This window comes from Chrysemys picta, unplaced genomic scaffold (genome assembly GCF_011386835.1).
Source record: "Chrysemys picta bellii isolate R12L10 unplaced genomic scaffold, ASM1138683v2 scaf1, whole genome shotgun sequence".
In the NCBI taxonomy this organism is placed as follows: Eukaryota; Metazoa; Chordata; order Testudines; family Emydidae; genus Chrysemys; species Chrysemys picta.
In genome coordinates this window covers 2,582,781-2,601,780 of record NW_027052708.1, presented here as the reverse complement: position 1 = coordinate 2,601,780, position 19,000 = coordinate 2,582,781, and the positions used below count along the sequence as shown (strand labels likewise).

The following is a 19,000-nucleotide window of genomic DNA, read 5'->3' as shown; positions in this document are numbered from 1 at the left end:
GACTCCAGACGGCCAAGGTGAGCAGTGAATCCACCTCTTGGAAGCAACGTCACCCTGATGGAAAACTAACTATTTCCCTGTAAGGACAATCATGTTTTGTTAAGAAAACCACAAAGTTCCCCACCAGTATTATCTATTGCTGTAACACTGGGGGCGCTGACCAGGTGCATTACAAGAGCTGTGTGGAGGCCAAGGGGTAGGGAAGCGTGTGATGTCCTAGATCATGACAGAGGCCCATTGCAGGGACTGAAGGAGCAGTTTTCTCAGGAACTGTCCACGCGGTACCTGGTTCAGGTCACTGACCTTTGACCCTCACTGCCATGATCACTAGAGTTACTCACTATTTGTAAATAGGGCACATTGAAGCAAAGATCTCTACAGTGCAGCAATGTTCCCTGCCAGCCTTTCCTGACATGCGGCTATTGCAGTTTATATACATCGGTGTCAGACACATTGTATTGGGGGTGGGGTCAGGTGGGGTGGTGTGCTGTGGGGGCGGACATTGAAATTTTACACCCAAAGTTCCATGTCCCACCCTTATTAGCTGGCTCAGCTCCCAGTGGTGTCAGTGGGTTGGAGACTGATGGCAGTTTATGGGATAAACTTTATCAGGAGAATGCATTGAAAAGACATTTTAAAAATAATATCAAGTTTAGGAAGCTGGGAAGAAACTCTGGACAATTCCAAGTCATTTACATTTGTAATTATTGTAACCAAATGCCTTGCAGAACAATACCCCTGGACTAGATCCTAGTCACCTCTTTCTAGAACTCCACGTCCCCTTGTCATCTGGGAGCTCTAGGATCCACTCAACCAGCTATTGAAATGTATCAAATCAATGTGATATGTGAAATCCCCCAATCTGAGGGTTCCAGAAGAGGCTCCTCTTCCCACCCTGAGGGTGGAAGTTAAGGGCTGAGAGATCCCCAGGAACCAGTGAGGCAAGTGCATTTGCAGCTTGTAGTTTATTTCTACCTTTACTGTGAATATTCTCTTAAGTACTTCACTTCTTGTCTTCAGAGGCCCCTGCCATGCCTGGAGATGTCCCAGGGGATGGTTATGATGATGCCAGAGAAGTGTCTGACCCTGAAGGTGACCCTGGTTTGGGGCAGAATGAAGAAGACACTGGGGCGAATGACAGGGACAGGGATTCACAGACAAATGAGTGGAGAACTGTTTGCACTTCACAGTGTCTGTGCAGAGTGGGAGGGCTGGAAATGCGGGGTACGCAGCAAGGGAACAGCCCTGGCCAAACCAATGCTTGTGAGACAAACTCTCCTTCTCTCATCTCTCCATTCCCTCAAAGTAGAGGCTTCAGTGCCTGCCATGGGGAGAGGAACAGCAGGGTCCCTGCTAGTTAGTACTTTATGGTCAAACGAGCAAGATACCTAGGATCCTTCTGCCTCTAGGTTCCAATCCTTGTGTGGCTGCCACACCCTGCGTGTGCTCGATTCCCACCAGTTCACTGTGCGTGTATCTTTTGGGCAGAATCCTATACACCAAAGTCCTGTTACTGCTGCACAAGTGTTAGAGTCCATGACACGTCCCATAAAAGTCGGGCTTTGCCCATTGTCCTTGGCCAATATCTCCCCACCCCTCTCTGTTGTGCCATGAGCAGAGACACCATGAGCCACCCCAGAGGAGGTGCAGTGGTAATGAAATGTGCATTGATTAGTACTTGATAAGAGTAACGTGCTTATCTTAATTGCTAGGGCAGAGTGAAAATTATGATGTTCTTAACTGTGCTCCTGTCCAGGTGCCCAGCTTTGAATGCAGTGCCGCCACCAGCAGCAGCACAGAAGTAAGGATGGCAGAGTATGGTTTTACCACTCTTACTTCTCCGCTGCCGCTGGCGGTAGTGCTGCCTTCACAGCTGGAGAGCTATATACTTCAATGGCTGTTTTTGACTCATTGCCCTACTGCTTTTCATCTTTAGTGAAAGTTACATGTTGAATTTTTAAATCGGTATATGTACTTGTGTGGTGGTAGAGGGGTCATCAACTACTATGAACACAAAGAAGGGGAACATAATCAAATAAGTTTGAGAGCCACTGCTGTAAAGTGCACTCCACCTTGCTCTGCAGCCGCACATAACCACAGACTGGATCCACTGACTGTATGTGTCTCCCTTGATATTGTCAGGTGGGAGTCTGCACTCGCTAAGGAGTGAAGTTATCTCTGGGATGGAGAAGGAAACCCCATCCCTGCCTCTTGGAGACAGGTTATGATGATGTGGGACACGGTGACTCTGGGGGTTCAATATCATAACAATTTATTGGACAAAATAATCTTGTGATGACGTAAATGCTTCGCCTCTTTCTCTCAGAAATGCTTCCTCTGGTATAATGGCCTGGAGATAGTTGCTGCCAGGTAGATAGACAAAGCAGATATTTTTATAGGATTTGTGTGAAGTTTCAGTAATTACAAATTTGAGTGGGAAAAGGTTCATAAACTTTCTTTGAATAATTTTCTATTGATCAGCCAGGATGGAAGTTTCCTGCTTTTTTATGCCTATAAATTTCTTCAGATTGAATTTGTACCTTTTTCATATTAAATCCTTTCTGAAAGTCTGCCCCAGAGTGCAACTTTTTCTTCCCAGATGAATTGTGCGGTTTCCAGGGCTCATGACAGGGAGAGGCTGATATTAAACAAACCAAGAGACAAGGATGGGCCACCTCTGGGTGTGGCTGGCTGTTTGATGGGTGTGTGTGTTACACTGAATGTTCTATCACGCATGAGATAAAAATGAGAAACCAGCAAGAGAACATGCTGAGATGAGAAAGATAGATGTTCCTAAACCTAATTCCATTTTGAAAATTTCACTGAATCCAAGGAGATAAATGGGAAATTCTCCCTGGGTAATTCACTAGTGAAATTAAACAAATGGTGAAAAGAATTCCCCATTAGCACTAAATACAGAGGATGAATATTTCTGCTAGGACAATAAATGAATTTTATAGAAAATAATGACAAGAGGAAGGTTTAATAAGAATCTGATTTTCCAATGCCCCATTAAGGCTACAAGTAACAAGTCAATGAGTTCTTACTAGAAACCCTGTAAAACTGATCATGTTCACACAGTGCAATATTTATTTCCATGACAATCTACAAATATAGTTTAATATCAATGCTGAGCTGAGTACTGACCAGTGAAGAAGCCCAAAGTGGTCTCTGGATGAACCCTCAGTGCAATCAATACCAGGACACATGCAGAGTACATCGCTATTTCATAGAAGTCCTTCCTTTACCACAAATCCTGCATTCAGTCTGGTCACTATCTCTAGAAGGATAGAATGGAAATAGAAATGTTGAGAGAAGGCATTTCCAGTCATCTGCATTCAACAGGGCCAGGGGTCGTATGAAGAGACAGAAATACAGCAATTTACTTTCAAAAGGAGAAAAACAAACAACGACACTACCAAGACATGTAATAGGGCATACTGAGCCTTGGAGACTGAGGAGGGAAATCTCAGGGGCAGTGCTAACCCATTCCAGGGGTTGTGTCAAAGGAAATAACCACAGAGAGAGGAGTTTGCCCCAGGGTGGATATTTGTGCTTTGGCAGGGAACCCAGGCTCTGACTCTGCTTAGGGCCTGGGACTGGAGACTTAAAGAGGCAGTAGGTCAAGGATCCCCTCTTCTGTCAGGCTGAAGAAATCCAGGTAAATGTTCCTGGGTTTGGTCAGTCCATCTGGTGGGTTACAGGCAAAGAGAGGAGGAGAACTTCACCCAAAGTGGCATATGCAGATCTTGGAGAAAAGGAAAGAGAAAAGGGACAGCAACAGGTGAAGGTGACTGAGTAGGGGATTCCCTTCTGTATGTTATGGAGATATTGTTATCTGGATTGCTTGGTACACTGGGTCCATTCAAAAACACTGAGCTTTAATCAAATGCAAGGTCATATCCCTGTGACTCAGAGAAGGACTTAGGTATCATAGCAGACAAATAACTCAGCATGAAATCCCAGTGCGATGCTGTGGCCAAAAGGGCCAACACCATCTTTGGATACTGTCACAAAGTCCACTTACTTCACATTGTACCTCCTCCTGGCAGCTCCGAGGATTAGCTCTTGCCAGATACTGCCCTTGTCTGACAGTGTCTCTACCCATCGTCCCTTTCACCCTATGGCCCCTCTCACTCCCGGAGATGCAGCTTCCTGTTCGTGGCTTGGCCCTCCTGCCAGGTCACTAAGATATTCAAAGTCTTTCCGGACTAGCTGTCCAGCTGGCATTCCCAGTGGCTGGTTGGGGAACCCAGGGCTGCCCTCTAACTTGGGTTCCAGACCAGGGACCCTCTAACAAGCAGCCAAGGTCTGCGTGGTCCTACCCCTTGCTGCAGTTTCCCTGGGCTTCTTCCTACCTATCTGGCTTCCTCCTCTTTCTCGGTTTGCCAGCTCAAGCTCCCTGCTCCCAGGAAGTGACTGTAGGCTACTTCCTTAAAGCCTCTTACTGCCCAGCTGAGCCCATTTCCAATTAGTGGCCAGACCCTGTCTCCTTCTTCAGGGGCAGCCTGGGCAATTAATTGGCCTGCCGAGCCACTTTAACCCCTCCAGGCCTTATGTGGGTTGGGCATCTCCCTCACAGCTATATACACAGGAGAATAGTGACTATAGGGTTACCAGGTGTCTGGTTTTCAACCAGAACACCTTGTCTAAAAGGCACTCTGGCAGCTCCAGTCAGCACCACTGACTGGGCCATTCAAAGTCTGGTTGGCGGTGCAGCAAAGCTAATGCAGACTCCCTGCCTGCCGTGGCTCTGCGCAGCTCCCAGAAGCAGCGGCACGTCCCCCTCTGGCTCCTACACATAGGGGCAGCCAGGGGGCTCCACACACTATCCCCGCCCCAGGCACCAGCTCTGCAGCTCCCATTGGCTGGTAGTGGCGGCCAATGGGAGCTGCCGGGGTGGCACCTGTGGATGGGATAGCGCACAGAGTCCCCTGGCTGCACCTCCACATAAGAGCCAGTGGGGGGACATGCTGCTGCTTCTGGGAGCTGCTTAAGGTAAGCACCACCTTGAGACTGCACCCCACACACTGTCCCATGCTCCAACCCCATCCCGGAGCCCCCTCCTGCACCCCAAATCCCTCATCTCTGGCTCCACACCAGAGTCTGCACCCCCAGCCCAAATCCCGTACCCCCTCCCACACCTCAACTCCCTGCCTCAGCCCAGAGCCCCCTCCCATACTCCAAACCCCTCAGCTCCACCCCCCAGTCTGGAGTCCCCTCCCACACCCTGAACTTCTCTTTTCTGGCCCCATCCTAGAGCCCACACCCCCAGCTGGAGTCCTCATCCCTTCCTGCACCCCAACTCCCTGAGCCAGCCTGGTGAAAGTGAGCCAGTGAGTGAGGGTGGGGAGAGCGAGCGACAGAGGGGGGGGGGATGAGCTGAGTGGGGGCCGGGCCTTGGAGAAGGGGCGGGACGGGGCAAGTGTGTTCAGTTTTGTGCAAGTAGAAAGTTGGCAAGCTGAAGTGACTAGCAACAGGGAGGTGATTTTACCCTTGTACAGCATTGGTCAGACCGATACCAGAATATTGCATCCAGTTCTGGTGTCCACATTTTAAAAAGGATGGTGAAAATTGAAGAATGGTAAAAACAGAAGGGCTACAAACATTATTCAGGAGCTGAAAAAAATGTCTTAGAGAGACAGAAGAGCTCAACCTGTTCAGTTTATCAAAAAGAAGACCAAGTGGTGACTTCATTACAGTGCATAAATACCTTCATAAAGAGAAAATACTGGGTGCTCAAGGGCTCTTTAATCTAGCAGTGAAAGGCATAACAAGAACCAATGGCTGGACGTCATGCCAGAGACATTGAAATTACAAGTAAGGGACAAATTTGTAATATGTTGATTAAACATTGGAACAAAGTATCAAGGGAAATTACGGATTTTCCACTCCACATGGAGGTGGCAGGGGAGATGGGGGGGGGGGTGGAAATGGGTGTGCAAGTGCTCTCAGATGATATAGAAAATTATTTCTCTCAGGTGTCTGGTGGTGGGTCTTGCTCACATGCTCAGAGTGTAACTGATCTCCATTTTTGGAATCAGGAAGGGATTTTCCCCAGGTCAGATTGGCAGGGATGCTGGAGGTTTTTGCTATCCTTTGCAGCATGGGGCACAAATCACTTGCTAGGGTCATCTGGGTATCTCACAAAATCAATTTGCTGCCATTGCATGAGCTTCAGGTATGGGTGCTTGTAGCAAGGCAACAACTCACTGGTGGCGCCTCCTGCTGGTTATCCTGGCAATTAGCTCTTCTTCCAGCTCCGGGGCACCCTCTACCAGCCAGTGTCTCACCTTTCACTGGCCCCATGTCCCTCCCGGACCCTGGTGCCCCTTTGCCTAGGGGTTCTGCCCCAGCAGTGCCCCTACAGCTGTCTGGGTCTCCCCTCCCCAGGGAACCCCCAACCCTTTACTCCCCTCTCACCTCAGTCTATGGCCACTGCAGGTCATCAACTAGCCCCCATTCCCTGGGACAGACTGCAGTGTAAATACCACTCATCATAGGCAAGAGAGGTTTGGACCTGCTGTCCTTGCCTAGCTCCCAGACTGCACCTCTGCAGCCCCAGTGCCTTCTCTAGGCCCTTCTCAAGGCCGGCAGCCTGGGGAGTTGCCCAGCTGGAGCTCCCCAGCCTTACTCCATTCAGGCACCCTATTGCTCTCAGGTAGCCAGACCCTTCTCTCTCACAAGCTAAAGAGAGACTGCCCAGCAGCCCTTTTATAAGGCCAGCTGTGGCCTGATTATAGGGCCACCTGTGGCTACTTCCCCCAATCAGCCTATTCTTACTGGTTCCCTGCCACAGCCCGCTCCCCGGGCTGTTTTAAGCCCTTCAGGGCAGGAGTGGGGTTACTGCCCCACTACAGTGCCCCTCAGTCCCTCCTAGTCCCTGCCTGTGGCATACAACAGTTTATTTTCCTGAGGCCTGTAACGATTTGGTCTAGTCCAGGCTCGTGGGCTCAATTCAGGGGGGACTTTGGTGGCCTGTCATGTGTATGGGGGTTAGAATGAATTATTTAGTCATCCCAACTGACCTTAAAATCTGTGGATCTATGTTATAGCTACAATGTTGCAGTGTCTGGCCTGTGGCCAGTACTTTCAATCCAGTCACCTCCTAATACTCAGGGAATGGCAGCTGCAGCGAAAGGCAATAGGGTGCTGGTAGGAGTAACTCTTGGGGCAGTTACTAGTCACAGAAAACTAAACCTCTCCCAACACCCCTGACTGCTGCACATCAGGGTCTCTGGCCACACAGGAGATGGGCCAGCTGTGATGGTGCACCCCATAAGGCTTTATGGAAATATACTTATGAATGTATATATGACATAACTGGACTATGTTTTATGCTACATATGCCATGTAACATATCTCTGTAAAGGTTATGATCTACTGCATCTATTCATCCTATCTGTATGCATGTGTCATTGTTGTATAAGAAGTTATGAATATTGGCTGGGTATTTGCTTGATTTCTAGGTAGCCTTAGAAAAGCATTTGGTCAGCTTCTTGAGAAAGGAATGTGCAAATTAAGTGCCCAATCAAGAAACACTTAAAGGACAATGAATTTTGGAAGGCTTGAATCAACATGGGGGTGGGGGGAGAGGGATAGCTCAGTGGTTTGAGCATTGGCCTGCTAAACTCCAGGTTGTGCATTCAATCCTTGAGGGGGGCATTTAGGGACCAGGGACCAAAAAAAAAAAATAGCTGGGGATTAGTGCTGCTTTGAGCAGGGGGTTGGCCTAGATGACCTCCTGAGATTCTATGACACATAAGAAGTCTACCTGAGGATGTTCAGGATAGTACGTAAACAATGGTTGCTTCCTACAAAGACTGAGTCATGCATAACCCCCTGGGAGACCCCTCCATTTTGTATTCAGCTAGCTAAAGAGAGAGCCTCTCCACCCCCAAGGATACCTAAAAGAAACTGGAATAAAGGACAGTAACTACAGAGACAGTGAGTGATTGCTGGCAGACTAGAAGGGGACTAGTCTCAAAAATGAAGCTAACTGGAACACTTTTGAGGGTGAGACTTCATCTGTATTCCATTGTATTACTGTATTAGCCTTAGATTTGCATGTTTTATTACCAGGGGTGGTGGTGGTGGGGCAAATAGCTGTGCATACCTCTCTATCAGCATTATAGAGGGTAAACAATTTATGAGTTTACCCTGTATAAACTTTATACAGGGTAAAACAGATTTATTTGGGGTTTGGACCCCATTGGGAGTTGGGCATCTGAGTGTTAAAGACAGGAACACTTCTTAAGTTGCTTTCAGTTAAGTCTGCAGCTTTGGGGCACATGGTTCAGACCCTGGGTCTGTGTTGGAGCAGACTGGCATGTCTGGCTCAGCAAGACAGGGTGCTGGAGTCCCAGGCTGGCAGGGAAAGCAGGGGCAGAAGTAGTCTTGGCACATCAATTGGCAGCCCCAAGGGAGTTTCTGTGATCCAACCCGTCACACCAGCACCCACTGTAGAAGGAATGAGTGGGGGGACAGAAACACCAAGGAGGAGAAGTTTCATGTTTCAGCCATGGTGGTGTGTGGGTACCAGCTCAAACACATGCACTGTACCCACAAGCAGAATCAGTTCATACTGTAAAAACACCAAACCCAAGAGGGACGTGTTAATCTCAGCACAAGTTCCACTTTAACCCATTAGAAACAATTACCACTGTCCTGTAATTATTGGGGCAGCTCAGTGTAGGAGTACACCAAACCCCTGGGGTGCCAGTGCCATGCCAGGTGTACCGTCACTCAGAGGCAAGCACTGTAGGTACTTCAGCAGCCAGGCCTTGCAGTGGCTGGGTCCCACTAACTACTCAGACACCTGGCTAAGGGAAAGGGTATTTGACTAGAGCTGGCAGGAAAGGGGAAGGTTGCAGATGCCCTAAGTACCAAGGCTTCAATAGTTACAGCTCACAGTGAGCAATAGCGATCAGTGTTTGGGTCTCTGGGGCTGGCCCGTCGAGAGTCAGGGCTCTTCAGGCCGAGTACCTGGGGTGTCTTCTCCAGTCCAATCTCTATCCAAGCAGATAAGAGCCTGCAGGTTTCCAGGCCAGGTTCATTTAATGTCTCTTTTTGGGGCCGCTTTGCACTGGCTCCCTGCCCAGCTGCTGCTGCTCACCCATAAACCCCACACAGAACCGCACTCAGCTGTAACCTCCAGCAGTCTCAGTCTGTTCCACATACGGCTCTGCATCTGTTCCTGGGGACTGCCCTCTGCATCCAGCCCTCTGCAGCTTCTCCCTTGCCTTGCAGCCTCTGCTTCTTACAACACCCAGCCACCTCCTGGGACAGAATTCTTCCTCTGACCCGGCCAGAGGAAAGGGGAGTGCAATAGGGAAGGTGCTGATGAGGGTTATAGCAGTTTCATCACAGTCCCAAACATAGGTTATAACATTCTGCAAGCCAAGACAGCTCCTCTCTGCCATATCAGATTATGATTCCCAAGAATTCTTGAGGTCACATTGATTGCCCCCTTTTGCATAAAGAAACTAAGTCTGCATCCGCCTTTTCAGCTCCTTCTGTACCTTCTTTTAATTAAAAACTTTGTTATGTAGTTTTGGGGGGACACTGATTTCCTGTATTTATACCCATTTCACCCAAAAAGATCCATGAAATTTGATCAAGAGATAGAAATTTGAGAAAATCAAAGTGTTTTTGAAGATTTTCATTTTTTAAACCCATCTGTGGGGTCAGTGCACCCTGATCCATGAACGTTAGGGCCAGACTGAAGATTGGGCAACTGAAGGGAACATCCATTGATAGAGAAACCTTCCTCCCTTATATGAGGCGTGCAATACACAATACAAATGACCAGACAGGGAGATAGGTGTCTGGTACCTCCTGATTGAAAGGAACATTTCTGAGGTTGGTCACCTCCTGGTGACCTGCCTCAACTCCAGGACCTTAGGAATGTAATTTTAATATAGGTGCATTACTCCTTAAATATCATCTGTACAGACATTTTGCAATGATTATGATGATCAGTGGGCTACTGGCTCTTGGTAGAGACCTCACATGGCACCCTTTAGTGAACTATGCTGCATATATCTGACCCAGGGAATCTCTGTGAAATACTGTGCACCACAGGGTTACTGGGTCACACCAGCTCCTTGCTCCAGGCATTGTCATCTAGCACATGGGGGTCACAGAGACACATTTTGCCCTGCTGCCCCTCCATTATCTGTCATTATCAGGGATCCTAGTAATCCACTTGCCATGGAAAAACATGGAAAAATGTAGAATTTCCATTTTTACATGGAATCTGTAGTTTTTACATTTTGTGAAAAAATAAAAGCATTCACAGTGGAACCCTGATTATCTGCTCTAATTGGGACCAGTGCCAGATTGGATCATCAAAACTTCAGATAATCTGGAGAATGGGCAGGGCTTGGACTGTCATCTTAAACATTGCACATATATCAATAAAACATTATATTCAACTGATACATATATATATATATATTGTTCCTAGGGAAACTAAAGTTCAGCTTTCCATTTTATTCACAGAAAAAACACAGATTTTTATGGTTTTTTAATCAGAGAATTTTTGGTTTCTTATCACGGATAACTAGGATCCCTGGTCATTATGAATGGGTGTCCACTATGAATCAGGTTGCAATGCCACTTACTCAGATTTGGCCCAGGCACCCCTTTGACATTATGGAGGAGCAGACTGGTCACAGCTGAGTGTTGCTGCAACCCCATCTGCTAGGTCACACTGCACAAGGCTGGGCCAGCCCCACATGACTTGAACCATCCCTGCAGGGTGAGTGCAGGATTTGGCTCTCCAACCCAAGGAGGGACCCACCCCCCTCTGCACCAGGCCAGATGTTGTAGTGGAAGGTGCATATAGAATGTCAGGGTTGGAAGGGACCTCAGGAGGTCATCTAGTCCAACCCCCTGCTCAAAGCAGGACCAATCCCCAGACAGATTTTTGCCCGGATCCCTAAATGGTCCCCTCAAGGATTGAACTCATAACCCTGGGTTTAACAGGACAATGCTCAAACCACTGAGCTATCCCTCCCAAGCTATCCCTGGTGGGATACTGGTGGGTCACAAGAAAAGCAAAATGCAGTTAGTGGGTTGACTTAGCAACAAGTTGGGGAACCGCTGCTTTAATCTAGCCAGTTCGGGTACCAGAGCAGTGAAGCTGCAGTAGCACAAGCTTCAGTGCGGGCTAGTCCCACCAGTAATTACCCAGGGTTATGGGTGGGTGGGTACAAACGTGATGAAGTGCATGATGCTGCGACTTCACTGCTCTGAGCTAGCTACATTAAAGCTAGTGCGGGTATGTCAGCTGAAGCTCTGATTACACCTCATGATTAGAAAAGATCGATTTTTAAGTGATATTAAATGATAGACAAAAAAAGTCAGAGTTAGTTACCAAAAGAAATAAAATATTAGCACGCAGTCTAAACTCTCAACCCTATTAGACTGGGCAACATCTAGATAAAGCAGTTTTTCTCACCCCACTGGATATTGCAGTTCATAGTACACAGATTTCACCCTTGAAATCTGAGCCAGTCCCTTCAGTTGGAGTCTTGAGAGTGTCCTTCTTGCTTGCAGCATAGGTGAGTGAAGGAGAAAGGCCCCACATGGGGCCCCTGTGTTCAGTTTTATACCCTCACTCCATGTGCTTAGAAAACACAAGTCCAGGCATGTCTGGCTGCACTGCTGAGTCTCCAGGCAAGATTGAGCAATTCCCCCGGTGGGGCCTCATGAAGGTGAGTCACTGCACTGTAGCTCCTTTGCTGGACAATGGTTGATGGATTGATTGACAGCCCACCTGGGTATTGGCTACTTTCCTTGCTGTTGCCTCTGGGGAGCTAATATCTGGCTGATTCCCCAACTTACAGCGTATTTTAGTGACCACCATAAAACACACTTCTCATAACTTCATATGCATTAATAATATACATATATGGGTAGAGAAATGACTTTCATCAGATCGTAACCTTTCCCCTGATACCTTACAAGGCATGCTTTATTCGTAAGATCACAATAGTATACAGATGAGGAATGTGGGGGCGGTTACAGGATGCTTCCCCAAGGTACAGAATGTCACACCCCCTTTCCCACTTCTGCTCCTCACTCTCATTTTGTTGTCCAAGATCAGCAAAGTTCCATAGTTCAGTGGTGCCTTCAGGTAGATTCACCTCCTGCACCTGGGGGTGGGGGGAGTGATACCTCCCTTGCTGCTGCTTCACACCACTGTTGCCTCTACTGCTGCTTTGCTGTGTCCTTGGTCCAGTCTGGTCCAGTCCTACAGTATCATGACCATCAAGCCCAGCTATTAGTAGTCACAACTCTAGGGTTTCTTGGTAAGACAGCAACTTTGATGCTGATGCTGCATCTCTCACCACACGGCCTTTTGCTGCAATGCTGTGCTCCGAGGTTCCACCATCCAGCCCAGTTCTTAGTGATTTCTTTGGCTGTAGTGATTTCATTGGGTGGTGAGGAACCTCACTGCTGTTGCCTCATCTGTGCTGTCTTTCATCGCAACACTGTCCCCACATGAGGTCAAGACTTAGCCCCCTAGACCAGCCTGTCAGTGATTTTGGCTCTAGTGATCACTGAGAAGAAACAGACTCTCAAATGAATCTAAAAAGCTCTGCCCCTAGAGGGGGAGGGTCAAATGGCATCTAGGTCCCTTAAACAGAATTCTCATCCTCTGATAGGAACATCTGCCCCCATACCCTCTGACTTTCCCTTGGATTTGGCTCATTCTCCATGCTTAGCACAAGAGGATCCAGTTATGGTGGTCCCTTAATTACTGAATATGAAGTATTGCTCTGCTGCCTATTACTCGTGTAATAAGGATAACAAAAAATGTATTACCCCTGCATCCAAGACATAAGTAGATGTGTCTATGCAAATGACTGCTCATAAATTATTTTTCTCTGGTTCCTCAATAGATGGCAGCAGAGCATGCAGACCACTGGCTTGCATAGTGGTAAACAGTGTTTTGATGCAAATGAATTCATAGAATTTTTTCAATGTTCTGAAAATTTTCAGAAAAATAAAAAACCTTTCAGAACTATTTTTTTATAGAAAAACATTTCTATAGAAACATTTTGTTTCTAAATAGCTATTTTTTTATAGAAAAACATTTTGTTTCTAAATAGAAAAGACACAATTTGTTACTGTTTCCCAACTGATGCCAGTTGGAAAACAGTCACAAAGTGTGTCTCAGTCATTGTGTAACTGTTTTCCAACTGGCAACAAAGGAGAAATGGTAACAAAGTTGGTAAAAATATAAGTTTTCCCCACTTCCTTACTCTTTTCCAACTACTGTAACTTGGAAAACAGCAAAAGAGTGTGTGTGTGTGCGTGCGCGCACGCGAGCGTGCGCATGCATGCACATGTATGTAGGAGGAAAATTTAAGTTAAACAGAGAAAACATGTGAAAGGTATGTGTATTTCCTACTTTCCCACACTTTCTGACTGTTTCCCAACTAGCAAAATTTGGAAAACAGCAAAAAAGATTGGGGGGAAAGCTACTACTTGTTACCATTTGCCAATTGTTGTCAGTTGGAAGTGATGGGAAAAGTGGGTTTTTGCCATTTTATCTTCCTTTTTAACCTTTCCCTCCTTTTTGCCAGTGGAAAAAATGAGAGGGGGAGCACTTAAAATCCCAAAATCAAACTGGAGAGCCAACTTTTATTTGCTTTCCAAAAGTTGATACAAAACACAAAATGTCTCTTTTAATTCATTTTGACTAATTGATACATTTTGTTTCATTTGAAATTGTTAAAAATTTTCATTTTGACATTTTCAAATGAAAATTTTCGGAACATTTTCTCACTATTTTGTTTTTGCATCCTGATTTGTTAAAATATGGGAATTTTCTGCAGGACGGCAATTCTGTTTTCATAGCAGCTCCACTTGCCATTCACACCACCAAAGAGCAATGGCCCAGATCTCAGCTATTTCTTGTCCACTCAACCTCTTCCAGTCCCCTACCCCAATGTTTCTCAATGACCAGCACGGGTCCCTGAGTTCTCCCTGACACTGCTTAGGAAGGCAGCAAGTATCAGAGCAAACAAACAAGTATCAAAAACATTGGGAAACACTGCACTACCCTGCCTGATGCAGCACAGCGCAGAAAGAGCTCCGGTAACAGCTCTCTCTTGCTCAGACACCCCCCTGCTCTTCTCTGACTTACCTCGCACAGTGGAGCAGGGATCCACATCACAGCTCTGCCATGCTCAGGAATCCTGTTCTCAGCCACTGGCAACCCACTCGCCTGTAAAACATCTGCCTTGGTCTCTGCCGAAGTTGCAGTGTGTGCAGTGAATGAGGCACAAGACAGCCAGAAGCCAAAGGAGGGCCTTAGGGCTAAGGCAGCTGAGTGCAACTCTGGGAACGTGGATTCTATTTCTTCCTCTGTCACAAATATCCTATGTCATGCTGGGCAAGTTGCTTACTCAGAATGTTCAGAGAGGGCCACTAATGGCACATTCCTCATGTTTTGGGTGCCCAACTTGAGATCCCTAGGGCCTGATTTTCAAAACTGTTGAGAGCTCCCAACTGCAGCTGGCTGGCAAATCTATTTGGGGGGGGGTCTCTGTGGATGAGCACTCTATGAGAACCCTCCCCACAAGCCTTTACAAGCTCTTTGGGGACTCTCCAATTCCTATGAACCTTAGAAATGCTTGTTGATGTTCCCCCACCCCCGACATTCAAACCTTAGTAGGGTCTTCATCCGCTACAAACAAACCTGTATGTGTTTCTCGGTCACCGATAGGCTTAAATCAATTCAAGGGGACAGACAAGGTGACATTGGGGGTGGGGGGGTAAAGCACCCTTAAAAGTCTTAAGGTTAACAGAAGGTGTAGAATATCCAACAAGCATACTAATGCTTGTGTGGGGGTTAGGATGACCAATTAGCATGGGTGAAAAATTGGGACAGGGATGGGGGGTAATAGTCGCCTGTACAAGAGAAAGCCCCAAATATCAGGACTGTTCCTATAAAATTGGGACATCTGGTCACTCTAATGGTGGTAGGGGTGGCCATGCTGACATGAGCTTGGGCAAGCTGCACAGATGAGCCACACCATGGCAGGATGACGTGACCCCAATACCACCCTTCCCATCCCCCCAGCAAGCCTCTGAGCCATGTTGTTCCCTTCCTGTGGACATCAGGAAGGGCCCTGGTCTTTTCTGCCCACAACTTTGCGCAGATCTGCTAGGGCTGGATTCTTAGTGGCCGTGCACCTGGTGCAGTCATTTACACTAGTACAAACTCAATGCAGAGTGGATGTCAAATGCTCTCAGATCAGAATGGAAGTGCTTTACTCCCATGCTGCAGGGGTGTGAAAGACTGCACAGGTGCAGAACAACAATGAATTGAATTCCTAATGTGTGCACTAGCAGGGCTCTCTTCTTGTGACATTAGGAGGACCTTAGAAGGTGGGCGTGGTGAGGCTGGGCTGGGGAGAGCAGGGGGCTTAGAAGAGAACGGCAGAGCAGGGGGATGTTTCCCTCTCCTTCTCCCCAGTCTCTGCTGCAGGAAAACTGGGAAGTGAACAAACCCTGCCATTGGTTGACTCCTGCGTCCTAGCCTGCTATAGAGGGAAGTTTAGCTCACCTGCCACAGTGAGTCATCCTAAAGCTCCTGTTTAACATGCTGATAATTTTTACAGTTAGACACTTGACAGTTAACCTTTGGCCCCGGGCACCACGTCATCACTAGGGGTGTCCAGGAAAGGCTGTTTCGTCACCCTCCTTCCCATTATTAGATCTAAAATGGTGAAACAAAGCAAGGAAACATTCAATGATTTTCTGTTGAACCCCTCTGTACTTTAAGGTGTCCTAAATCAGGACCCCTTGCAACTTTTTTTTTTTGCCTCTGTCTTCACGAACAAGGTCAGCTCCCAGACTACTGCACTGGGCAGCACAGTATGGGGAGGAGGTGACCAGCCCTCTGTGGAGAATGAAGTGGTACAGGACTATTTAGAAAAACTGGATGAGAACAAGTCCATGGGGCCAGATGCACTGCATCCGAGGGTGCTAAAGGAGTTGGCGGATGTGATTGCAGAGCCATTAGCCATTATCTTTGAAAACTCATGGCCATCGGGGGAGGTCCCAGATGACTGGAAAAAGGCTAATGTAGTGCCTATCTTTAAAAAAGGGAAGAAGGAGGATCTGGGGAACTACAGGCCAGTCAGCCTCACCTCAGTCCCTGGAAAAATCATGGAGCAGGTCCTCAAGGAATCAATTCTGAAGCACTTAGAGGAGAGGAAAGTGATCAGGAACAGTCAGCATGGATTCACCAAGGGCAAGTCATGCCTGACTAACCTAATTGCCTTCTATGAGGAGATAACTGCATCTGTGGATGAGGGGAAAGCAGTGGACATGTTATTCCTTGACTTTAGCAAAGCTTTTGATACGGTCTCTCACAGTATTCTTGCCAGCAAGTTAAAGAAGTATGGGCTGGATGAATGGACTATAAGGTGGATAGAAAGCTGACTAGATCATCAGGCTCAACGGGTAGTGATCAACGGCTCCATGTCTAGTTGGCATCCGGTTTCAAGCGGAGTGTCCCAAGGGTCGGTCCTGGGGCCGGTTTTGTTCAATATCTTCATTAATGATTTGGAGGATGGCGTGGACTGCACTCTCAGCAAGTTTGCAGATGACACTAAACTGGGAGGAGTGGTAGATAAGCTGGAGGGTAGGGATAGGATACAGAGGGACCTAGACAAATTAGAGGATTGGGCTAAAAGAAACCTGATGAGGTTCAACAAGGACAAGTGCAGAGTCCTGCACTTAGGACGGAAGAATCCCATGCACTGTTACAGACTAGGGACCGAATGGCTAGGAAGCAGTTCTGCAGAAAAGGACCTAGGGGTTACAGTGGACGAGAAGCTGGATATGAGGCAACAGTGTGCCCTTGTTGCCAAGAAGGCTAACGGCATTTTGGGCTGTATAAGTAGGGGCATTGCCAGCAGATCGAGGGACGTGATCATTCCCCTCTATTCGACATTGGTAAGACCTCATCTGGAGTACTATGTCCAGTTTTGGGCCCCACACTACAAGAAGGATGTGGAAAAATTGGAAAGAGTCCAGCGGAGGGCAACAAAAATGATTAGGGGGCTGGAGCACATGAGTTATGAGGAGAGGCTGAGGGAACTGGGATTGTTTAGTCTGCAGAAGAGAAGAATGGGGGGGGGGATTTGATAGCTGCTTTCAACTACCTGAAAGGGGGTTCCAAAGAGGATGGATCTAGACTGTTTTCAGTGGTACCTGATGACAGAACAAGGAGTAATGGTCTCAAGTTGCAGTTGGGGAGGTTTAGGTTGGATATTAGGAAAAACTTTTTCACTAGGAGAGTGGTGAAGCACCGGAATGGGTTACCTAGGGAGGTGGTGGAATCTTTTAAGGTCAGGCTTGACAAAGCCCTGGCTGGGATGATTTAGTTGGGAATTGGTCCTGCTTTGAGCAGGGGGTTGGAATAGATGACCTCCTGAGGTCCCTTCCAACCCTGATATTCTATGATTCTACGATTCTATGATTTACGTTTAATAGGACAGTGAACATGGACATTGACCTCAGATCATAACTACCAATGTTGAGGCCAATATTGTTTTATTAGGAGATGTTAGGAGGGTGGCCAAGATCAGTTCTCTGAAGGAAGCTCAGTGCCAACCGTAGGCTGTGCCGTGGCTGCCACCGCACCAGAATTTAGATCTATTGGCTCATTTCTTTACATTAAAAACAAAACAAGCAAACAAACAAAACAACCCCTTTGTTCAGAGTAGAACCAAAGTAAACAGAGCATCTCTCTCTCCTGTTCTTCCTAGAGATCTTGGCACAGAGAATCTTCTGGTCACTGTTCCCCAGAGCTTCCAGGGGTTCCAGGATCTGCAGCTCATGGCAGCCAGCCATACAGACTGCCCCTAAACCGGGGACCCTGCAGCTTCCAGGTCTGCAGCTCTGGAGCTGCCAGTCAGGCAGACTGTCCCTGAGTCAGGGACTCAGGGAATTTCCCTTTCATAGAGAATTTCAAAATGTTGGGTTTTCATTCCAAATTGAATAGGAACCAAACCTCAAAATATCAAAATCCTCCGGGAAATGGAATGACCTTTTTCTGCACAGCTCTAGTCACCTGCATTGGGAGCCTGATTCTCCTTTCATGTTCACAGGTGTAAATCAGGAGTAACTCCATGGAAGTCAGTGGAGCAACCCCAATTTACAACCCCGCTGGGCCAGCCTGTATTCCACTTGGTCCCACGGCCCACCAGGGATATCAGCTGGTGGCTCCTTAATGGAGCCATGGGCATAGGCGTGTACTTGGCGCAGTTCACCCCCATCCCCGACACCTGCCCTTTTTGCGGCATGAGGGAGACCCTGGCACACATTTATTTTGAGTGTGCCATATTGCAGCACCTTTTCTGGCTCCTTCAGAACCTTCTCCTAAGCTTCTGCCTGAACTTTTCCACACACCTCCTGATTTATGCACACCCTGTCCATGGCCCCATGAACATGGCCCTTGTCCAGCATCCTCTTCCTGGCATTATAGATGGCCACCTCGGCCAGCGCCAGGAGGAGGTTGATGAGGCGGTCTCATGATTTCATGAGGATATGGACTGCGTGTGCATAAACCAAGTGGTGCGGGGGGAAGTGTGGTCAGAACCTTAGGAGAAGGTTCTGGAGGAGCTGGAAAAGGGGCTGAAACCTGGCACACTCCAAATAGACATGTGCCAGGGTCTCCCTCACACTGCAAAAAGGGCAGGTATCAGGGACGGGGGTGAACTGTGCCAGGTATACACCTGTGCTTATGAAATGCATGGTGCATGAGCATGTACAGATGTGTCCCTTCCAACCCAAGAATACCTGCTCCACATCCCCTGGAGTAAACACACACATACCAGAATAGTACAAGGAATATAGGAAAGGGAAATACTTCATCACACAGGGATGAATGGAGGGGGAAGATAGGAGGAGCAGTAAAACAGGGTTACATCCAACACAAGGCCCCAATGATCCATAGTCTGAAAGGGGC

At 47.5% G+C, this 19,000-nt stretch overlaps 2 protein-coding genes and 1 pseudogene across 2 annotated transcripts in view; all 3 read left to right on the top strand.

The window, feature by feature from the left end:
* Positions 1-19,000, top strand: part of LOC135977486 (olfactomedin-4-like) — a 689,021-nt gene that overhangs the window by 29,808 nt on the left and 640,213 nt on the right. The window lies entirely within an intron of this gene.
* The window catches only part of LOC112061359 (scavenger receptor cysteine-rich type 1 protein M130-like), a 737,202-nt gene that overhangs the window by 381,955 nt on the left and 336,247 nt on the right, over positions 1-19,000 (top strand). The window lies entirely within an intron of this gene.
* LOC135977468 (olfactomedin-4-like) overlaps positions 11,655-19,000 on the top strand; it is a 22,909-nt pseudogene continuing 15,563 nt past the window's right edge.